General features: G+C 43.4%; 1 protein-coding gene across 4 annotated transcripts in view; it reads right to left on the bottom strand.

The window, feature by feature from the left end:
* Nucleotides 1–22,155, bottom strand: part of SNX24 (sorting nexin 24) — a 166,579-nt gene that overhangs the window by 94,460 nt on the left and 49,964 nt on the right. Inside the window, exon 1 of one of the 4 annotated variants that reach the window (XM_044263776.1) lies at nucleotides 4,253–4,295. The exons of the other annotated variants lie outside the window; for them this stretch is intronic. The gene's annotated coding sequence lies outside the window, so the exon portion shown is untranslated. Of the gene's footprint in view, nucleotides 1–4,252; nucleotides 4,296–22,155 lie in introns of those variants that run through there. 4 annotated transcript variants of the gene reach the window in all.

Here is a 22,155-nt window from a genome sequence, read left to right as displayed (position 1 = left end):
AACAGAAGATACAAAACAACAGATACAGTGTGTTTTAGAAAGTGATTATCTGGTGTGGGGGGGTGGGGACAGAGCCAGGAAAAAGCACTGGGAATGCTGCATGAAAGTTGCAATGCTGGAGCACCTGGGTGGCTCAGTGGGTTAAAGCCTCTGCCTTTGGCTCAGGTCATGATCCCAGGATCTTGGGATCTTAGCCTGCATAGGGGCTCTCTGCTCAGCAGGGAGCGTGCTCCCCACCCCCCCCCCGCCCCCCCCTGCCCTATCTGCCTCTCTGCCTACTTGTGATCTCTGTCAAATAAATAAATAAAATCTTTTTTTTTTTTAAGTTGCAATGTTAAATAAAATGGTCAGACTTGGCATCACTGAGAAGATGATTGAAGACGTTGAAGTTGTATCAAAGCACTTAACTCAGTAGTATCTTTTATTTCTTGTTTATCTTTTTTTTTTAATTTCTTGTTTGGGGCCCCTGAGTGGCTCAGTGGGTTAAGCCACTGCCTTTGGCTCAGGTCATGATCTCAGGGTCCTGGGATCGAGTCCCGCAAATAAATAAATAAAATCTTTTAAAAAATAAAATAAAATAAAATAAAATTTCTTGTTTATCTTAAATTTAAGTTAACCCACTTTTTTTTTTTTTAAAGATTTTATTTAAGAGAGAGAGAGAGAGAGAGGGAAGCAGGCTCCCTGCCGAGCAGTGAGCCCGATGCAGGACTCGATCCCAGGACCCTGAGATCACGACCTGAGCCTAAGGCAGCGGCTTAACCCACTGAGCCACCCAGGTGCCCAAGTTAACCCACTTTTTAAAATGTACTGGCACACTAATGTTTACAAACTAAGTCTATCTCATGAAAAATGTATAGCTAAATTTCTGTATTTAACCAATCGCCATCTTTTCTAAATCTATAGAACATACACACACCAGTGCCAAAGACACTCCAGGAGAAGTCTGGAGTCTAACGAGTCTGGGCCTCTGCACGTATCATCATGGACATTCTTCATGAAGAATCAGCTTTTCTAAGCCCATACTTAAGGAGCTGCTGAAGAGCAGGGGGTGGGGGAAGGCCCTTCCAAGAGCTTCTCCTATTGATTTCATTTACCCGTAACAAAGAGATTCTTCTAGTTACAGGATATATCATAATCACTTAATTTGTCTGAGTCCTTTAAAGATGGAACAGTGGGGCACTTGGGTGGCTCAATCCTTAAGCCTCTACCTTCAGCTCAGGCCATGATCCCAGGGTCCTTGGATCAAGCCCCTCATCGAGCTCCCTGATCCGTGGGAAGCCGCTTCTCCCTCTCCCACTCCCCCTGCTTGTGTTCCCTCTCTCACTGTCTCTCTCTGTGTCAAATAAATAACAGCATCTTTAAAAGAAAGAAAGAAAGATGAATTGAAGATAAAGTGTTGACTTGCCAAAAATATAATCATTTTGTAGGTTTTCTGTGGCCAGTATGGGTCATTTTCCCTTAGTAATACCACCTATGTGGTGTCTATAGAGAATGAAAAAGGTTAACTCTTAATTCCCGCTGTTCCCGACAGCCTGTGCTAAATCTACACCTTAAGACTTGTAACACTCCTCCAAAGAGTAGCAAGGATAATGCTTTTCTGCACACTTTACCTCTCCAAAATTTAGTGCATTAGACATGCACTATGAAATCACCCACATCACCTACACACGAGCAATTTTTCTCTCTCCACAGTCCTGGTTTGCACGCACAAAGAGCCAGTGCAACCCCAAACCTTCTGCCAGGTATTTCCTACATGGCACAACACAGAGATTTAAAGACAACTTCCGGATGTTGGACAGAAAAAAAAAAAAGTGCACAAGATAGGGAACTAATACCTCCAAACATGATTAGTTCATTAGCTTCATTTCGGAAAGCAAATATTCACTTGCTACAAACCAAATATTCACGAAGTCTCCATTATTCCTTGCCAAGGATTACTCCTTGGGATTACTCCTAACCTCTTGCCAAGGTTACTCCTTTACGGACTAAAATTTATGAAAGCAATGAAATCTGAGCACGTGAAAACATTTCCAGACAGGTGAGCTGGTTGGCCATCAGAGATAAATAGTACACCCAACTTAAATATTCTGGGTAAAAAGAAAGAAGAGTTACTTTAGTTCCATTAAGTAACTTTCCTTTTCTTTTTTTTTTTTTTTCCATTAAGTAACTTTTCATGAGTCTACTGCAAAAGTAAACTCATCTGAAAAGACACACACAGAGAATGGAAAGAGAATAAAAAAATGCCCAAGGAAGATTATTTCTCAACAAATATATGAACACATACTGATATGAATTATTTGCTCAACATACCAGCACCACACTGAAATTGGAATATGACTTTTATTTATTTTTTATTTTTTAAAAGATTTTATTTGTCAGAAAAAGAGAGAGGGCACAAGTAGGGGGAGAGGCAGGCAGAGGGAGAAGTAAGTTCCCCAGTGACCAAGAAGCCTGATGCAGCACTTGATCCCAGGACCCTGGGATTATAACCTGAGCCAAAAGCAGATACTTAATGACTGAGCCACCCAGGTGCCCCCAAAATATGACTTTTTAAAAGTGAAAAAGTAAGGGGCGCCTGGCTGGCTCAGTGGGTAAAGCATGTGACTCTCAATCTCAGGGTGGTGAGTTTGAACCCTACATTGGGTACAGAGATTACTTTTTTTAAAAAAGTGAAAAACGCATATTTGTAATTAAAAACAACTGTAACAACCTAGTATTTAAAGGGATGATACGGGGCGCCTGTGTGGTTCAGTGGGTTAATGCCTCTGCCTTCGGCTCAGGTCATGATCTCAGGATCCTGGGATCGAGCCCCGCATCGGGCTCTCTGCTCAGTGGAGAGCCTGCTTCCTCCTCTCTCTTTGCCTGCCTTTCTGCCTACTTGTGATCTCTGTCTGTAAAATGAATAAATAAAATCTTTAAAAAAATAAATAAAGGGATGATACATGACAGCACATTCATATCATGTCTCAGATTTATTAACACAAAATGGTACTGTTATCCTTGTTAAAATTTTTAAACAAGCGTAGGCTACATAGTGTACACTTTTAAAAAAAATTTTATTTTATTTAAATTCAATTAATTAACATAGCATGTATTGTCAGTTTCAGAGGTAGAGTTCAGTGATTCATGAGTTGCCTATAAAAAGAGTACAGTGTTTTGCTTTTTGAAAGGCTCACCCAGCTGGCATAGTCAGAGGAGCATATGACTTGAACTAAGGGTTGTAAGTTCAAGCTCCACACTGGGTGTAGGGATTACTTAAAAAAAAAAAAAAAAACCAAACCAAAAAAACAAAAAAAAGTAAATACATGATCATAACAGTGTATGTACATATGTACCAAAAAAAGATGGGGAAAAAAAAATACCCAGATGTTTTCAAGGAACAGATAAGGTTTTTTTGTTCACTTTTCAGGGTTTTTTCCCCTAGCAGTTTTTCCTCACTGAAGGTGGGTATTTCACAGCCTTCTCTAAAATTCTGAGTGAAAATGTTTTAAACGAAAAACAAAAAATTGTAAAACAGATGTCTTGGGTTCCAAGTCCTTCTCTGGCATTGATCAGCTAAAGAGACAGGAAAGTCGTTTCTCAGCTCAATCCCGTGCATACTATTTTTCTTATGCATGGCCCCTGCATATTGCTTGCAGAGGTGTTTTTCTCTAAGTCTGCTCTGAGGCAGAGCCTGTGCAAAGTGCACATTTCCATGCCATGCTTTACACGCTGATGAGGGCCCACAAATGGTAACTTATCTGCAACTAACCGGGCATGCTCACCTCACTGTTCAAAACCACTGTCTTCAGGATCAGATTCTGTTCAGTGAATTGCCTTCCATGACCTCTCCCTTAACCAAACAGCAAATCAGTTCTCAAAGCAGACAACCCTGCTCCTCCCCTACTCCTCCTCCACCTCGTGCACAGTTTCTGGCTCTGAAATCAGGGGACTCCACGAAATGGAAGCTCCGGGTTGATCTGGACCAGATTGTGGTTTTTCACAGAGACTAGAACACACGCCTTCTAGCTAGTTTCAGGTTCCACCGGCTACCTTTCCTTCTACAAAATGCTCACCCGTCTTTCTTCCTTGGTCTGAAAGCAAATGCTATCATCTGTATATGATTATTTGCCTGAATTCCCTAGTTTCTAGAGGTTTCTTCTTATGGTAGTGAGACACAACCCACTGCCACAGGTTGTGAGCAAACAAACACATGCATTCATTCTCAGGACAGGATGGACGTGACCATCAGTTCCTTATCAGAGGGACTCACCTAGGGTATATCCATGATAGTGTGGCACGTAGCATCAAGCCCTTTTAAAGGCATTTTTCTAAGGCTCTATAACTTTGTACCTCCACAGTACAGGGGCTCAATGACCTGCTGCCCGTGAAGTGTGTGGCCGTTCTGGTGCCAGGAGGGGGAGCTGAAGCATCCGAGGTCACTGGGACCCTGTCTTGGCTACTGTGCAAAATCGTACTGTCCACCTCATAGCTGAAAAAGAATTATCGATTTTGTTTTGCTTTTTTTAGTTAACATATTGTATTTCAGCTGTAATTTTTCCCCTGATATCTAAACCATTCTGAGTTGATATCCTGTTGGGATCCCTTTAACATAGCTTCTCAGGGGCACCTGGGTGGCTCAGTGGGTTAAAGCCTCTGCCTTCGGCTCAGGTCATGATCTCAGGGTCCCGGGATGGAGCCCCGCATCGGGCTCTCTGCTCTGCGGCGGGGAGCCTGCTTCTTCCTCTCTCTCTGCCTGACTCTCTGCCTACTTGTGATCTGTCTGTCAAATAAATAAATAAAATCTTTAATATGGTTTATTAAATGCAGTAAAACTAAAATGACTAGTTTTTCTGGCCACAAAGTCAAAACACGACAAACCACCACAGAAGCAAGCCATGGGAAGCCTGTCCGTCATTTTCTTGTCCAGGTAATCTTCCTAATTGCAAGACAGGACCCCCAAGTGAGTTTTGTTTTTAATTTGAAGGTACTCTTACTTCATTAACACAATTCTTCATTTTTTACTTCTTTGTTAGTACCAAGGGGAAATTCCAGGCTTTAAAGGATTCAAAAGACTTGGATCTAAATCAGACCTGGACTCTCTCCTTGCAACATGCTGATTTACATGAGATCTCTTGGAGTTTCTCTGCTTCCATAAAATGCGGATGCCACTGCCCATCAGGCCTGGGTTTGCCGCTTTGCACAAACAGTCCAAAACAGTTTTCCTGATCTGTTTCAACTTGAAGTGTTGTCAATATATGGATTGTCTTGCTTTCTAATTCAGTGAAAAATCTAGTTTTCCATTAGTCTCTGCCTTTCTAATTTTCGATACAGCTTTACTAAATGTAATTATTACAGGCAGATTCAAGAAAGCAATTACTGAGCTACTGGTTTGTATCTCTGAAGTCTTAATAAGTGGCAAAAAGTTGTAACTGCACCTAGAGCATAAAATAAATTTTTCTACAGATTAGACATACACACCCTTGGATTTCTATGTGGAGAGACCTATTTAAAATAGCATATAAAGTGTGCTCTCTTAAAACACACGTCTTCATCCTTGTTTAAACTTTATTCAAAGGCGGTGCTGTGAGTTCTAAAGAGGAAGAAATGACATTTCCGAAATGTCCCTCTGCTCTTTCTTCAGGACTCTGTGACTCTGGTAAACCACTTCATTTCCCGGATTTCCTTTTTCCCTCCATCTGTAAATATGTGAGAATGTTAAACTAGACGGCCAACAAGTATTCTTTCAGCTCTATGAAATATTTATTATGAAATATTTATTAAATTTATTAATTTAATTATTATAATAATTATTAAATTTATTAAATTCCTAATTCCTGCTAAGTTCAGTAACATACACAAGCTTCTAAGGCTTAAAACTGATTCAAGAAGAAAGATATAATTAATATAAACCAATAAATGGAACTGTTAACCCAATGATATAAACCAAATCTTCCAAAATGCCTATTAAGCAATAGTTGTAGATATAAATGGGAAATACAACTTCTTTGGGAGTCATCCAAATTACAGACTTTGGCTTTCCATTTATCGGCAAATAGTGGAGCTTTCACTATGGGGCAGTTAACACTGGTCTTGGGCAAACAACAAATTCTGTGAATGGTACCACCATCCCCAAGCTAAAATGCCTCTGAGACATTGAACAGTCACATATCAATCAGTTAATTGTCCTTATCTCAGTATGGTGATATTATTTAATAATTCACGAGTGGCACAAGGAGCAGGTGAATGTCATCATGTTGCAGAAAAAAGACTAAGGATCAGAAAAACAAATGACTTTTCAAAAGCCTCATAACCATGCAGCGGTCTGTCCTCCACAATACCATCATGGGCAGCCTTTTTGCAAAATTAATTATTGAATAAAGGCATAGGAGTCCTTGTCTCTGTGACTTTTTCCACTTTCTGGAAAAATCTTCATTGTTCTTAACATTTTGGTTTGTCGGCATCATTCAAAATAGTGCTGATTATTTACCTTGAACACCATACAGCGGCAGCAACCATTCTAAATTTTAGATCAATTTCGATGATATGTAAAGAACTTAACTTCATGATTTCTAGAATGTAGGCTGATGGATTTTGGACAGAATTCTTACATCAAGGGCTGGGAAGTGATGATGAGTGTTTTCACTACCACCATTATCTGCAAACTAAAAACCAGTCTGCAGTGGTTTCTTCAAATCCTCCTCCATTAAGGTGGGACAAGAAAGTGCAGAGCTGGGCATCTAGGTAGCTCAGTGGATTAAAGCCTCTGCCTTGGGCTCAGGTCGTGATCTCAGGGTCCTGGGATGGAGCCCCACATTGAGCTCTCTGCTCAGCACGGAGCCTGCTTCCCCCTCTCTCTCTGCCTGCCTCTTCCTCTACTTGTGATCTCTCTCTCTGTCAAATAAATAAATAAAATCTTAAAAAAAAAAAAAAAGAAAGAAAGTGTGGAGCCACTGGAAAAAAACTAAAAACAGAAGCAAGCAAGCCAACAATATGTTTCTTCCTTAATTCTATAATAAAATTGAAAACCTGTATACCAGGTCTGTACTGAGTCACCCATCTAAATGTGTACTGCGCTGGGTCTGGATGCCACATTTTCAGAATGTCATTGTCACATGAGACAGTCTTTTCTGTGGAGAAGCCACCACAAGACCTGAGGTCTATTCCTATGGCACCTGAGGAGCAAGGAGATATGTTTACCCCAGCGGAGCGGACTGTAAGTATTTGTAGAGCAAATGAGAAGGGATTGCTGTGAAGTTTTGTCGATCCCAATAACAAAATTAAGACCAGCCAGTAAATTTTCTGTACAGTCTAGGACCAAGAAAAAGAATCATGACTAGGAGTTTGCCATGCAAGCATAATGACCCAGCATCCCAAATCACCCACCAGATAAGGCTGAACTGACAGTTTCCAGGCAGCTTATGTAAGGAGGGATTACAATTCAACCCAGTTTCTGGCCAGAGATTGTATTTTGGGAAAACAGACGACATGCCACTGTTAAGTAAACAGCCTCTTTCTTTAAAGTGAGTCAACCAGGGCAGCATGTCATTAAGCCATAGGAACACCCAACCATAGAATCTGAGATGGATAGAGTCAAGGCCCCAGATCTATTATTCAAAACAAAAGCATTTTACAAGGAAGCACCGAGATTGGGACTCAGCGTAAAAGCTCCTAAGATACAAAAGCACTAGCAATTATAAACACGGAACCTGAAAGAGTCACTTGAGAGAATTAAGACAAATGGGTCAACATTAACTTCTAGCCTTAAAACACCAAGACAGCAGAGAAGGGCTTTGGATGATCCCTAAATAAGGGCACGAGGAATGTGCCAGAAGGAACCAGTCCCACAGAGGAGCAGGAGACAGAACACAGAGATCCAGGTCTCCCTGGAAGGAATGTCGGGAGCACATTTTCCTCAGACAATCAGAATGAGCAAGTCACATGTGTGGACACAGACTGCTGCTAATAAAGAAACAAAACCCAGACAGTGGAAAGTTCTGTGAGTTTTGTCTTAATTCTGATATTAAGTAGCCATAGATAAGAGACACATCACTTGCCTTCACTTCTGGCTACAGTTTACTTACTCAGTAAGAACGTATGGATCACTTCTGCGTGTCACCATGGGCTGGAGACACAGAACTAACAGCACGACATGCAGTCTTACAAATGCTCCGAAGGCAAGGGCAGATGGCCCAGAGAGCGTCCAACACCACAGCCAGATAGACCTCAGTTTCTGAGAAAGCCAAGAAGACTGGAGACCTAAGGAGGAGCTGGAGCTGAGTCTGAGGGGAAGGTTCGTTTAACAAAAGTAGCAGATGCACTTGAGCAACCGGGACCCGGGGCGGAAGGACCGAGAACAGCCTGTAGGGAGGCAGGGGCCAGATCATGCTGGGCCTCTTGGGCCACATTAAGGACCCCCTGACCTTTACCAAAGGAGCAGGAGCTGCCTGGATGAGATGGCCACAAGAATCCCTCTGACTGCAAAATAATGGATTCTAAGAAGTTTGGAGGATGGAGATGGACTATGAAGGTGTTGATGTCTTTTCCAAAGGTCCACATCAAAAAGGTAATATTTCTTCACTTGTTCGTGTAAGCACTTAGTAATTACACCATGGTGAATTAAAAATGGACTCAGTCATACAACAAGTTTTAAACTGGGCCCTTAGGGCACCTGGGCGGCTCAGTCAATTAATTATCTGCCTTTGGCTCAGGTCATGATCCAGGGTCCCAAGATCAAGCCCCACATCAGGTTCCCTACTCAGTGGGGAACCTCCCACTGCCTGCAGCTCCCCCTGCTTGTGCTCGCTCTCTCAAATAAATAAATAAATCTTAAAAAAAAAAAATACCCTGGGCTTTTAAAAGTTTGAAAAAAAAAAAACTAGATAACTAGATATTTTTAAAATGACGTCTGGAGGACGTTTTAAGAGCCTTCTCGTCAAAGCCTTCTCTCCCTTCCTCATCCATGAAAGACAGCGAGAAGGCTGCTCTGCAGTTACGAGGAGAGGACAGAGCAAACCACTCTGGGGCTGTGGGCTCCGGTCTGAGGAGGGGAGGCGAGGGAGCTAGGGGTCCTCCAGCTCACCCACTAGGTGTGGAGCCCCCTCCTGGGCGACAGAAGCAATGCAACTCAGCAGCCTGCAGGTGTTCGCAGAGGAAACATCAAGAAAACGTAGGGGTGCGAGAGCGGGAACAAGGAAGAGGAAAGGCAGAGAGACGATCACCATTTGCTTCATCAAAGCAAATGGACACAGCAATGCCAGAATCACCAGCGAGGTTAACCCACTGAGGGAGCAGAATTGTGAATGAGGGGAACTATCTGAGTTGTCCCATGAAAGATACTGTGCGGGAGAACAGTGATGTCCCCAGATTAACTCCACAGGCTAATCTAATAATAGGGCTCTATATAGAGATGGGCCATAACCTATAATCTCCAAATGAGGGTTCATCAGGCTAAAGCAATGTCATCTATTAGTGACAGGGATTACATGTTACAATGTTCAACTTTGGGTTCCAGTCAAAACTTTGCAATGACGAGGCTGGTGACAGGCCTCCAGTGCCTAAGAGGGGAGTTCCAACCAAGGTCCCGGTTCCTACGCTGGGAGAAGGTGACATGGTTGTGGAGATTCAGCAAACGTATCTGCAGCCTATTCATGCATTGTAGAAACTGCCTCGAGCACGGAGAAGGTTCCGGAGGCCCGTCCTAGGAAAGGGGACCGGCAGGGAGCAGACTGAATATAACCAAAGCAGTTTCCCATGTGTGTGTTAGCGGCTTTCCCCCCACACTCCCCACTTGCACTGAAATCTGATTGAAAGGGGACATGGTCAGGATTGCCCACCCTGTCTCCTCACTAGAGCTGACCCTACCTAAACCCCCTAACCCCAACCTCTTGCTCATCAAAGCCTGTCAGATTCCAGGATGGAGAAGTAGTGGGGATGGCCCTAATTTGGAACCTCTTCCCATATTCTTACAACCTTGGTCTTGAAATTAAGAGGAAAAGAATCTCAAAAGTAAAAACGAAAATACACAAGAGGAGAAATGGAGTGGACACGAACAGAACAGCCTGGCCTGTAGCCCAGAAGGGGAAGGTCTCAAGGCACTCAGACACTAGGCAGAGTATCTCAAATCCTGAACATCACAATGGCAGGATTAATGTCTTAAAGCAACTTTGTTCTGCTGGATTTTTTCAATTAAGTTTCCCATCGTCAAAGTAAACCTTATCTCTGGTGATTTTCTTAACTTCCTAATCTTCTGCCTTTACAGCTGTTACTCCCAAGAGTGAAGTCGATGGTCGACTATTTATAGGATAAACTGATATCTTTTAGCCTTGAACCTACAAGCTCTCAATCCATTCTGGCCTCAGTGCTGCATTCCTCATTAGGGAAAAAGGCATGCCCTCGAAAGAATTATTCCATTAGGTAGTTTGCACAAGATAACCTCCCCAGTGTAATCTCGTGACTACTATAGGGTCTGCCTCTGAATAGAAGTCATCCCCCCCCCCTCCCGGCAAGTACAGCTGACCTTGGAACAACACGGGTTTGGTCTGCACATGTCCACCTACCTGTGGATTTTTTTCAAATACAGCACAATAAATTTATTTGCTCTTCCTTATGATTTTCCTTAAAGTCTTCTCTAGCTTCCTTTATTGTAATAATACACTATGTCATACATAGAGCAGACAAAACATGTTAGTTGACTGTTCCCCGTAAGGCTTTGGGTCTTCAACAGGCAATTGGGAGTTCAGTTCTGGGGGAGTCGAAAGGTATAGGTGGCTTTTCAACTGTGTGGGAGAAGCCGGCATCCTGAACCCCTGTGGTGGTCAAGACTCAACTATATTTATTAAATATTTTTATGAGCCAGACTCTGAGCTGAACGCAGGGGGCAGCGAAAGGGGCCTGGTCTCTCCACCATGGAATTCAGAGCAAACAAAGAGATGAACCCATGGTAAGTACAAGACTAAGGTGGAAGTGGGAGCTGGAAGGAGTGTGCCCCATGTCAATGTCATCTTAACAAGGAAACCAGCCTGTTGGGGACAGTGAAGACACCCAGAGCTTTCACACTGCACTCTACTGATGCGGGCAGGCACCAGCTTAAGGCAACCATCCCCATAGGATACACACAGCCCTGTGGTTTATAGCTCTCTCCACTCTGATACACATGCCACACTTCTCTCAGGAGACCAAAGAAGTGGGTTCAAATCCCACCTTTCCCATTTACTGGCCATGTGTCCACTGTAAATTATTTAAGCTCGCCGTGCATCAGTTTTTCCACCTGTTAAGTAGAGATAGCATTTTCCTAGTGAGGATTTGAATAAGATAATGTTTATAAAGTACTCAGTACCATGTCTAGCACATGGTAAGCGCTCAGCAAATAATAGGTCATGACTTTCATCACCTGAATGTCCCTGAGTTTTAGTCAATGATATTAAAATGATATAGGCTAGTATTTAACAACCTCTCATTCTAATATACCTGAATGCCTTTCTTTAGCTTTGTTAATGAAGAACGTACCCAGGGTGCTCTTTGAGTGTGCTTGGTTCAGAGGGTAATGACTGCATTTCTTTTAGAGCATTGAAGACAATTTTCAATGTGAAATAAATAAATGTCTTAGTAATTCAGTATCTCACACAGGTAATACATTCTTTTGATTTTAAAAGCTTAAAAAAAGGGGTGCCTGGGTGGCTTGGTGGGTTAAGGCCTCTGCCTTCAGCTCAGGTCATGATCCCGGGGTCCTGGGATCGAGCCCCGCATCGGGCTCTCTGCTCAGCAGGGAGCCTGCTTCCTCCTTCTCTCTCTCTCTGCCTGCCTCTCAGCCTACTTGTATTCTCTGCCTGTCAAATAAATAAATAAATAAAATCTTTTAAAAAAAAAAAAGCTTAAGAAAAAAAAAGATATGAAACGATAAACAGTGACGTCTCCCTTGAAACCCGGATCACGCTTTGACCAAATCACACGTGTCACTCTGTCTCTGGGTACCAACCACAAACAGTCCTTCCAGCCCAGCTACGTGCATTTGTGAACTGAGTCAGTCTTACGTGCTTCCCTTCTACACAAAAGGCCCACATTCCACATTCATCTATCTCTTGCTTTTTAACTTAGCAGTGGTCCTCGGCAGTCTCTCCGTATGAGGACATATACTGTCCTTTCCTTCCTTCTCCTGCTCCCTAATCTCCCATTGCATGGGTACGGTTACAATAAATGTCTTTTTGGCTACATCTCTTTCTGGACTGACACAAAGTTTCCTAATTATAGTTTTGGCAGTAGGTGATGGAGAACATGGACAGAAATACCGTATTTTCACTTGACTTCATTGTTCTTAGTCAAAAACTAACAGCAACCAATTATTCTTGGTAGAACTCATATAAACAATCTACACAAGCACTATGCTATAGTTTACAATAATAATTTCTCCCTTCAATTATTTTAAAACATCTGTTCTGCATTTTACACGTCCCAGGATCATTTTCCTTCGTGTTTATATGGGACAAGGGCCGGCTGCCGGCATCCCATCAGTTACCCGAGATGTCAGCTGTCAACCACGTCTCCCGCAGCAATTTCCCTCTTCTCTCTCCCTTCCCACTCCGAGGGAGCTGTCAAGTTTCTAGTTTCTGACGTGCATTTACATCACTCAATGACATCTGACAGCAGTGAAAGGCCACAGAAAACTGCTTATTGATCAGAGCAAAACTAGTTGACGGAACAGATGAGGTTGTATCACAGAAATGCAGCCACATTCAGGTGATGACATTTTGCCCCCCGTACACAAGAGCTTAATGGAATACAACTTCATTATATCCTGCCACTAGTACTTACCGCCCCAACCCCATCTCCTGACTGTTTTGTCTACGTGGTGATGAGGACAATCTATTTGTGCTGGTATCAATGGATTCCTAAGCTGATTTGTCCATGAACACTTGCAAACTACTCGTGAATCTGTCCTCACAAATGCACCAAGAGACACTGAAGTCTCAATCTTACTAAAATCTAATTGTGCTGTCCTTTCCAAAAGAAAAATGGAATTACCACTCAGTGAGCTGTAACTGCTCAGTGGAAAACTTTTATGCCACTGGGTAAAGAAGTTTAAATGGGCGTTTCTTTGATGCTTATTACACTGTCAGGGGGAAAAATGGGTAACTTGAAAAACACTTAAAACTTATAAATCAGAGAATATAGGAATTTCTAAGAACTAAAATACCAGATTATGGCCCTCTGCATACAAATTGTTCCTTTCAGTTCTGAAGAGAACAGCTGTAACTACCTGCTATTTCCACGGCATTGAAGACAGATGAGTGTGAAATTTAAATCAGTACATGTTTGGAATAGGGGTCATTAAGCCAAACTCCCAATATTTTGTCATACACACAGGAAAAGGAAAACACCACAAGGGACAAAATTACCAGTCCTCCCGGACTTCTAGGGGGAAAAAAAAATGAAAATTTCACCCTGAGAGTTGTCTGGCCTTTATCTTTCCTTTTTAATTCCTCCTTTGAGTTGGGAGTGGTCTCCTGATATATGAATTCCCAGACACCGCACACCTCCCAACCAGGACACATCTGCATCCTCTTTGGACTTATTTTTCCATAAGTAGCTTTTCTAGTTCAAAAAAATGTAATGATAACTTTAAGATGAGTATGAAAAGAAATATATATATTTTAAAGATTTTATTTATTTATTTGACAGGCAGAGATCACAAGTAGGCAGAGAGGCAGGCGGAGTGGGGTGGGGAGCAGGCTCCCTGCTGCGCAGAGAGGCCAATGTGGGGCTCGATCCCAGGACCCTGGGATCATCACCCGAGCCGAAGGCAGAGGCTGTAACCCCCTGAGCCACCCAGGCGCCCCAAGAAATATTCATTTTTAAGGTGTGTTTCTTGTGGAACGTTCTGAGGCTGAAGCCAGCTCTTTTCCTTACAGAGAGACTGGCTGAAAGTGAAGCCAAGTTAAAGCTTCTGGAGAATTTTCTAGGGGACTAGAGGACACGGAATAGGATTAAAAGCTACATGAGAAAGAGTAACTTTCTTGCTTATGAATCAGTATGAGTTAAAACACAGGCCCCACCGATCTCTGCCTGTAGCACCAGCAGCCCGTATCCAAGTGCTGGGAAGGCAGCTGTAGGACAAAGAGTGGGCAGGTGCCCACGGCTGGCTGCAGGTTCGAATCCTGTCCGTGCCACTTACTGTGTGACCCTAGCCAAGTTGTTTAGCCTCCACGGACTGCCCCACTTGCCTCTCATCTATAAAAGGAGATGCTGAGAGCAGATGAACCTTAAAGAATTGCTTTTGGAAGTAAATGAGATCATGCATATAAAGTACCTCCCATCTTTTCCGACCCTAAGAAAGTGGTTAATAAATGTTAAATCACTATGGTCTATTCCTTCCTATCTCCTTACGGAGACTTTCCGTTAAAAGCATTTTCTTAGGGATGCCTGGATGGCTCAGTCTATTAAGCCTCTGCCTTTGGCTCAGGTCATGATCTCGGGGTCCTGGGATGTAGTCCCCCAATCGGGCTCCTTGCTCAGCGGGAAGCCTGCTTGTCCCTCTGCCTATCACTTTCCCGGCTTGTGCTCTCTCCTTCTCCCTCTCTGACAAATAAATAAAATCTCTAAAAAAAGAAAATTTTTTCCCCCTTAGGGTAGAGAGCAAAAGAATCTCAAGGCATAGAGCACAGGAAGAAAAGAAAAAAGTGAAGAGAAAAGCAAAGAAAACCCCATAGACTAACCAAAAAAATGGAGTCTGAGTAATAGGAGGGTCTTCAGACGTACTGCATCGGCTTCCCATTGTCCCCTTACCAAGCTCCCTCCTCCCTCACTCCCTCTGGTCCTTCTCTTCCCCTTTCTCTCTCTTTCTTTCTTTCTTTCTCCCTTTCTTTCTTCCTCTCCCCCTCCTTTCTTTCTCTCTTTTCTTTTTTCTTCCATCTTCCTTCCTCCCTTTTCCTCTTCTTTCCCCTCTCCCTTCCTTCTCTTTCTTTCTCCCTTTTTTTTTTGCTTTCCCTTTTCTTTTCTTTTCCTTTCTTTTTCTTCCTTCCTTCCTCCTCCTTCCTTTCTCCGTTCCCCTCTCCCTTCCCTTCCCTTCCCTTCCTTCTCCCTTTTTTTTTTTTTTTTTCCTCTTTTTTCTTTCAGGTAAAGGCCACTGCTCTCCTCTGGCCTCCAATAACACTCCATTCAAACTGTGACCTGTTTTGTGCAGGGGCCTCCCCCTCAGACCTGAGCCTGGCTGAAGACACACTGCCCGGCCAGCATGCACAGAGCGGAGCTGACTGGGTGATCGCACACCGACCAATCCCCGGCCCAAACCCAAGCCCGCACCACCAGGACTCCAGCGGGGAAGTTACAGGGGTCTGGACAAGGGACTTTCCACTGTAGCTGACTTTGTACTTAGGGTATCAGCTTCCATCAGGAGAAACAGTCAACAGAAAAGCAGAAAAGGGTGAAGTGTGTTTATTTCAAACATGCTAAACTTTTCAAGAAATAGTCTAAGCTTTGCCATTTCATAAATCACACCATATAAAATGCTTCAGCTGCATTTTTCTGTACAGTGAGATCACAAGCAGAAAATCTTCCTTCTCAATCACCCACGCCAAAGCCTATGCCTTAGGGCACGTGTAAACTCAGGGCTTCCGAACCACAGACCACGTGTTATTTTCCAAACACTCTCGCGTCACGCACACTGTGCCCTAAGCCTGAATGGAAACAAAAAATGGACTCAAATCAAATCCGTTTTGCTGTACTCACAATGATTACGGTACAAAACAACTGGAGGTTATAACCATGTAAGGGGCATGATGACAGACGATAGACATAGTCAGCATGGTGGAAAGCAGGGCAAGCCAGGCGTGGGGTGATAAGTGGGCAGAGTGACCATGTACCCCATCTTCCCCCCTGATTTACCACTACTAACCCAGCACAATGATCCAGGCTGCCACCTTTTACTTCCGAAAGTACGTCAGTTTAGATGGTAAGTTATGTGGTCACCTAACCACGGAGAAGAACGCCACCCCGTGCACATTCTGTGGTCTTAGAGCTCTTCATAGATACATGCTGTCTTTGGGACTCCCTGCCTTACATGCACTTGACTTTATATACACATCCACTCCCTGACGCTTAACCGTTACTCTGATTCTCTCTCCAGGGCATAACAGAGGCCTTGCCAGAGTAGCTACTTAATTGTGGCTGAATGATTAATCCTGAGACATCTACAACTCTGTGGACCAGATGACGGGTCTGAGTTTAACAAGGAAAAAAGAGGGGGCACCTGGGTGGCTCAGTGGGTTAAAGCCTCTGCCTTTGGCTCAGGTCATGATCCCAGGATCCTGGGATGGAGCCCCACATTGGGTTCTCTGCTCAGCGGGGAGCCTGCTTCCCTTCCTCTCCCTCTCTGCCTACTTGTGATCTCTGTTAAATAAATAAATAAATAAAATCTTAAAAAAAAAAAAAAAAAAAAAAGGGAAAAAGAATGGCCAGGTGAAATTCATCTACATTTGAAATCTGAAGGAATGTCCCAGAACCTGAAAACCATAATTACACACATAATCGTACAGACAGGAGTAACATCTGAGCTGGAAAGTGAGAACAGTAAACTTGTGCTCAGAAAACCTGGGCAGATCTCCAAACAGGTGTTTCCAGGGCCAAGCTGTGATGTTCTATTATAAAGACTTTTGGATGCAGTTAACCGGAAGTACCTGTATTTACCAAACTCCTGAATGAGTAGCTGATTCAGGGCAAACCCTAACCAACACAGTGAAGATCAAGAATCACTGGGTACTGGCTTCTCATGGGTACTGGCACCATGAACCCAAATGTCAGGAACTAAGGCACTGACCTGCCAGCCCCCCATCTCCTTCCATTTTCCAGTCCTTGCAGATGCCCTCAAGATGAAATCAGGATTCTTACCTATTAAAACAAACCAACCAATCCTGAAATCGAACTCGTCTATGGTAGTCCTGTTTTACATCCATATGGTTGGAATGGGGCTATATATACACTGTGTGTCCTAGCATACAGTTCCACAGAGGACATTCAGGACTCAGAAGAAGTTTTCTGAACTGAAACATCTCTGTTCTTCCACACTTTCTTAAAATGCCTCCTGGGAGCTAATACCCTCCCCAGGCCTCTAGGAGCTGACTGTGTAACTGGTAAGAGTCGGGGGTGGTGGGTGTGGTGTAGATGCTGATGGCCACTGGGAGTGTGCCTGGGGCACTGGGATGTCTTCAACATATACAAACGCTAAAGCAGAGGCATTTTTCCCAATGAAACTCCAGGCAGTTTAAGTCAAAGTCAAACAAAAAACAAGCCTCAGATTTAATATCGATGAAAAAACATTTAGCATTCTTAATTATGTTCCCTTGGCCACAAAGTATTGTATTGTTTTTCATTTCATTTCATTTTTTTAAAGATTTTATTTATTCATTTGACAAAGATCACAAGTAGGCAGAGAGGCAGAGAGAGAGAGAGAGAGGAGGAAGCAGGCTCCCTGCCGAGCAGAGAGCCCGATGCGGGGCTCGATTCCAGGACCCTGGATTCATGACCTGAGCTGAAGGCAGAGGCTTTAACTTACTGAGCCACCCAGGAGCCCCTCATTTCATTTTTTTTAAAGTAAGCTCTATGCTCAACATGGGGCTCAGACTCATGCATGATATTCCAAGGGAGCCAGCCAGGCACCCTACAGAGTTCATTTTATTTTTTTTTTAATTTTTTAATTTTTAAAAATATTTATTTATTTATTTGACAGACAGAGATCACAAGTAGGCAGAGAGGCAGGCAGAGAGAGAGGAGGAAGCAGGCTTTCTGCTGAGCAGAGAGTCTGATGAGGGGCTCGATCCCAGGACCCTGAGATCATGACCCGAGCGGAAGGCAGAGGCTTTAACCCACTGAGCCAGCCAGGTGCCCCCAGAATTCATTTTGTAAACAGCATGTTGAATTGGATTAAATACATGAAGCTGGGTTATCTGATGACTATGTAAATCACTAGTAATTTAAGAGTCTATAACACAGAGACAAAAGTATAACTTTAAGATCATTTTTTTAAGCCAAGAAGCATATAATTTTAGATTTATAAAAAGGCATGAAAACATTTTATAACCTGGGGCACCTGGGTGGCTCAGCTGGTTGAGCGTTGGATCCTTGGTTTCCGCTCAGGTTGTGATCTCAAAGTCGTGGAACAGAACTGTATGTGGGGCTCTATGCTCAGCAGGGAGGGTATCTGAGATTCTCTCCTTCTGCCTACCCTCCAACCCTGAGCTCTCCCTCCCTCTCTCTCTCTCAAATAAAGAAATAAAGGAGCACCTGGGTGTCTCAGTCAGTTAAGCATCAGACTCTTGATTTTGGCTCAGGTCATGATCTCAGGGTCATGGGATTGAGCCCCCGGTCAGCTCCTTGCTCAGCACCCAATCTGTTTCAGCTTCTCTCCATCTGTCCCTCCCCCGACTCATGCGTGCACACTCTCTTTCTCTCAAATAAATAAACCTTTAAAAACATGTAATAACCTTAAAAAATTAAGAAACAGACCCATATTTTTTAATGATGGGATGGAATTTAATGATTCCATTTGGTAATTGTGTGACTTCAACAACCTATCATTCTCAAGCTTTTCTTGCTCTAGTTTTTAAAACTACGTTACACCTCGGACATCTGACTAACTCCATAAGGAGCATGTGACTCTTGATCTGAGAGGGGTGAGTTCAAGCCCCACACTGGAAGCAAAACTTACTTAATTAAATTAAAAAAAAAAAGTTAAAACTATTTTAGATTTAATCCATGTAACTCAAGAATTTATGAAGGATGCAAAAACCAAACATAGTATTTCCTGTCCCTACTATACCATTTAACTCTAGGACCAACTAGATACAATATTCATAAATTCTTGTTTTTAATTTAATATACATTTATACATCTTTTAATGCAGTTATTGGAAAGTACTGTATACCTAGGAAAAGAAGAAAACCAGAACATACCTGCAGAGAAAATGGAGCATTTTAATTATAAAAAAGAGTCCACCAAATCGACTGATGCCACAAATGCAGGAGGTTATCAAAAGTATAAAAATTTAGAAACATTCTCTCTTCAAACAGATTCACAGAAAAATTATGTTTTTAATTATAGAGCATGGGAGATATACTATGGTGCACCAAAATTTAAGGATCATTAAGAAATAAAATTCAACATTAAACATATGGACAAAAACATCCCAGGTTTGAAAATTCTATTCAGGATAAAGAAGATGTGAGATATATATATGTATATATATATATATGAATACTATGCAGCCATCAAAAGAGATGAAATCTAGCCATTTTGCAACGACATGGATGGAACTAGAGGGAATTATGCTGAGTGAAGTAAGTCAACCAGAGAAGGACAATTCTCATATGATCTCCCTGATATGAGGAATTTGAGAGGCAATGTGGGGGAGTAGGAAAGGAATAAATGAAACAAGATGGGATTGGGAGAAAGACAAACCATAAGAGACTCTTAATCTCACAAAACAAACTGAGGGTTGGGGGCGCCTGGGTGGCTCAGTGGGTTAAAGCCTCTGCCTTTGGCTCAGGTCATGATCTCAGGGTCCTGGGATCGAGCCCGGCATCGGTCTCTCTGCTCAGCAGGGAGCCTGCTTCTCCCTCTCTCTCTGCCTGCCTCTCTGCCTACTTGTGATCTTTGTCAAATAAATAAATAAAATCTTTTAAAAAAAAAACAACTGAGGGTTGCCAGGGGGAGGGGGTTAGGGAGAGGGTGGTTTGGTGATGAACACTGGAGAGGGTATGTGATATGGTGAGTGCTGTGAAGTGTGTAAGCCTGATGACCCACAGACCTCTACCCCTGAGGCAAATAATACATGTTAATAAAAATAGTTAAAAACAAAAACAAAGAAACCCACAAGGTTGAACTGTGTAGGTGCCCAGTACACTGATCGCTGGATGCATAAAGCACAGTCTGCAGGTCCCAGCTCCCAGACCAGTGGCGGACAGGCTTGTTCAGTGATTGTCACAACAGTGCAAGAGTTGGTAGGAGAAAGACATAAGCAGGGAACATGAAAAGCACAGAGGTGAGTACAACCAACTCCATCTGGAGGAGGGAGGCAGGAGATTCAGAGGAGCAAGTCTGTGAGCTGGACAAAGGTTCTCCATATACAGGGCTCACATGGGCCCTATATGTGGCCCATGGAGCCGTTGACGGACAGTCCAGGACTAGAGAACATGTACAAAGATGGAGAACCAGAATTGACATGATCCATCAGTGTGACATCAACAAGCTGACAGGAGTTGAATCTTGGCAGAGTCTTAGGAGAGGGAACGGAGGGAGGGAGACGGGTGGAGGAGCGGAGGTGGAAGAGGCAGAGTGGGACGAGACTGGGAAGGGGCTTTTCTTCACCGTACCTACAAGTCTGACCTTCGGACTGGGGATGGCCAGAAGGCAGCAGAAATATTCAGAAAGGCACATTCAAACTTCACCATTAAGCGGAGGGACCAAGCAAAGGAGAGCCCCCTACAGAAGAGGGAGGTGGCATGCCTCTGAGAGAGCACAGAGGAGGCGGAGGACACTGAAGCAGAGGCCAGCGGCCATAGACGTTTCTGGTCAACAGCCGAACGCCCAAATAGGGGAGAGACAATGATTATCCTCCTGTTTTATGCTGCACCCGAGCAGACGATGGTGCCTAGACTCAGAGATATAGAAAGCAAAAGAACATTTTTTGTGTGTGTTTTTGGAAGAGATAAAGAGAGAATGGACAGGGACGCCTGGGTGGCTCAGTTGGTTGGACGACTGCCTTCGGCTCAGGTCATGATCCCGGAGTCCCGGGATCGAGTCCCGCATCGGGCTCCCAGCTCCACGGGGAGTCTGCTTCTCTCTCTGACCTTCTCCTCACTCATGCTCTCTCTCTCTGTCTCTCTCTCAAATAAATAAATAAAATCTTTAAAAAAAAAAAAAAAAGAAAGAAAGAAAGAGAGAGAGAATGGACATAATGAAATGCATGGAGGACATCCTGAACGGAGACTTGAAAGACACCCAGAGGCAGGCAGGGAGTAAGAGGAAGACAGGACAGGATGATTCCAAATGAGCCACTACAGGGGAGAGTCCTGGATCAGGCATCAGCTGGCCTCTGTCATTACCTCCAGAGGCTGAGGTCAGATAGAACAGGAGCCCAAGATGCTCCAAGGGAAAGGGCGGAGGGTCAAGATTCTGGAAGATAAATTTATGAACTCCAAAGAGCAGTGACAGGAGACAAAGTCGAATGAGTCAGAGGTCAGGGAAACCTTGAGTGTGGAGTAAGAGTATGTGAAAGACACAGCAGGAGGGACGAGGCCCAGGACTTGGGCAGTAATGGGGCCAGAATGCCCAAACACCTACTTACTCCACGCCAACCCCTCTGCCTCAGGCTGGTCTGCCCTAAATTCCAAGACCCTGTATTATCTCTTTGTATTTTAGTCCCAACCATATGCTAGTTTGCATTGTTGCAACTGTAATCTCTTCAAACAGCCTATATGCCCGTGGGAAAGAAACTGCATTTTATGTATCTTTGACATCCCCCTCAGTGTTACCCACAGCACACGGCAGACAGTGAGGACCTAAGAGGATCTCGCTCAATGAAAAGAAAACAAGCCCAATTTCAAGCAATCCAAAACTGAGCATGGAAGGCATGGAATAACCCCTCATAACACATATTAGCACTATTTTGTCTTTTTTTAAAATATCTAGATCACCCCCCCCCAATAAAGGAGCAACATGGGATACCTGTTGGTTAAGTGTCTGCCTTTGGCTCAAGTCATGATCCTGGGGTCCTAAGATGGAGTCCCACGTCCAGCTCCCTTCTCAGGGAGCCTGCTTCTCCCTCTGCTTGCCCCCCACCCCCACCCAGCATGTGCGTGCGTCCTCTCTCTCTCTTTCTGAGAAATAAATAAACAAAATCTTTAAAAAAAATAAGGGAGCAATACTTTTATTAGTAAAAGAATAAAATCACGGCTCTCTGTTCTTTGACAGGTAAGATTTTACCTTTCTCCAGTTATACTTTCTAACACCACACAATACCCATTTCCATATGGCCACACAGAACTGAAATTTGAACATACTTTCTAATGCATATATTTGCATGTTCTCAGTTCTTAATTTTTTAAAAGATGGATTTATTTATCTCCCGAAAGAGAGTGCATGTGAGGGGGGAGGGGCAGAAAGAGAGTCTCAACCAGACCCCTCCCC

The sequence above is a fragment of the Neovison vison genome, chromosome 1 (assembly GCF_020171115.1).
Source record: "Neovison vison isolate M4711 chromosome 1, ASM_NN_V1, whole genome shotgun sequence".
In the NCBI taxonomy this organism is placed as follows: domain Eukaryota; kingdom Metazoa; phylum Chordata; class Mammalia; order Carnivora; family Mustelidae; genus Neogale; species Neogale vison.
The sequence above is the reverse complement of the archived record's forward strand: the minus strand, read 5'-3'. Positions and strand labels throughout refer to the sequence as shown.